Raw genomic sequence first — 2,206 nt, 5'->3', positions numbered from 1 at the left:
AACTCAACAAATGTGCACCAAATAATAAGTTGGAACTGAGTAATAAGTTGCCAATTATCCAAGATAATAATCAAGTCGGAGTCAAGGGACCGAGTTTGACTGAGGCAAGCGACCGAGTCGAGCCTAGTCAGGTATCAAACCAATATAGCCGAGTCAAGGGAGGAATCGATATAGAACTTGGGACCCGGACCTGTATAACAGAGGCAGAGAGCAAGTGGTCGGAGTCAAGCTAAATCGAGTCCGAGTTGTCCCAGTCCGAGTTGACCCAAGTTAACCCAAGTAGCACTAAGGAAGCAACGCTCGGGTTGTTGGTTTGTTGGTTCGGGTCGCTAGGCAGATTAATTTAAAGCATGAACAATAGCATGATACCACAACAATAACTCACTAGATAATCAAGCAAAGATAGCAATCCTCAATTACAAGAAATCAGCAATGATCAAACAACAACAATGGATGACAATCAAACAGCTAGACAATAGTGAAACTGTTATACACGCGATAACATTATTATTTTAGTTATTTTCTTTAATTTTCTTTATTTTATTTCAGTTTTAGGTCACATGGGTATTTTTGGAATTATTTATTAATAGGGATATTTTTGGAATATTTTATTCATAGGGATATTTTTGTAATATTTTATTAAACCCTAACAGGGTGAACCCTATTTAAGGGGTAAGTGTAATGAGAAAATGAAGAATTGTAGTATTGAGAATTAGGTTAAATCTAGCGTAAACAGGCTTGAGATCACCTTCTTGATCTCGAGGTTAGGGTTTTCCTAAAAAACCCACGTATTCTTTCATCCTCCATTGATCTTCGTCTTCCCCATGTCTTCCTAATATCCCTACAGTAATGCATGGAAAACCCATAACCCGTGGCAAATCCCAGATCCTCCCAAAGAATCCTTGTGTCATATCAACAACTGCTATTAGAGCCGGAACACAATGGGTTATGTATCCCAAAAATTGCACGAGGTACAAAATCAAATGGAAAAGGTACACATTTCAATGGAAAAGATACATGTTTCGGTGGAAAAATTATGCAAAGAATTAGGAGAAGCACGAGCATTGTATGAAATTTTCAAGGAATGTTGGACAAGGGAGCCACGCGCTACCTCAGAAAAGGTCACAAGACCTGAAATTTCCCAGCAAGAGGTACACAATGAAGGAAAAGCAACAGAAAAATTGAAAACAGGCGACGAGCCAGAAAAATTGAAAATTTCGTCCCGTTTACCTGCCGAAGTCCCTATAGGGGCAACCTCAACTTCGGACGGGCAGAAAGGCCAGGCTTTAGAAAAATTCAAGATTTTCGCGCAAGAAAATCCGAAGCCGAACAACAACGATGAAGAGTTGGGGAAATCGGAAGGGTTTCTGCCAAAATCTCCTTGGTATAGGCTGATTTGGGTTCAACCTTACAAATCCCCTTCTCACGGCCAGCAACAATTTTTTTCGCACAGCAGACGAAAGCATTCCGATCTAACTCGTTCATGGTGAATCATTTAGGCCATCCCTCCTCTGTCTCCGACAATCTACAAGCACCGGAAGAAACAAGAGTCCACCGAAAAAAGAGGAATCGCCGTCGAAAACAAATCCGGTGGGCTTTGGCTTCCAGATGCTCATTCTCAGCCTCAACCTCCCACTCGAAAGCCCAGCGGGGAACCATCTCCAACGAAATTGGGGGTAAGCTTCTGAATCGTCATCTATTTTTAGGTCAAATCGGTGGTTCCATGCAGTTGAAGGGCCTCCAAGAGGCTGAGCAGTAGCAACGCTGCTCAAAAATTGTGGACAAAGGTTTTTTGTCCTCTGTTGTAGAGCAACAGTGCTTAATTGGTGGAATTAGGGTTTGTGTGTATGAATTTTGCCATGTAATTTTTCTGGGGATGCCGGAATTCATAGAAATATTTTTAGGGGGACATCAACACTTGCACCTCTTCAGTTTTATTTTAGCCAAGAAGCTGCTGAAAATTTTATGGAGACTGCTGAATATTTTGGGCGGGACTGCTGAATATTTTGCCGTTGAATACTTTGGTTTCTACTCGATATATTTGGTTGCTGATTATGTTGAAGTTATCAGCAAAAACAACAATGAAAAATAGTATGTAGGGGAGTCTACCACTGATGGAGCCTTTGCAATCTCAAAGGACACATGGAATGAACCATTAGGTCGTGGTACCGAGATCAGATTACATCTTAGGGATGAAGCTAGTGAA

The sequence above is a fragment of the Aristolochia californica genome, unplaced genomic scaffold (genome assembly GCF_029961685.1).
Source record: "Aristolochia californica isolate CCGP_79_NKW_82.1479 unplaced genomic scaffold, dmAriCali1.0.hap1 SCAF_11, whole genome shotgun sequence".
Taxonomy (NCBI): Eukaryota; Viridiplantae; Streptophyta; class Magnoliopsida; order Piperales; family Aristolochiaceae; genus Aristolochia; species Aristolochia californica.
The sequence above is the reverse complement of the archived record's forward strand: the minus strand, read 5'-3'. Positions refer to the sequence as shown.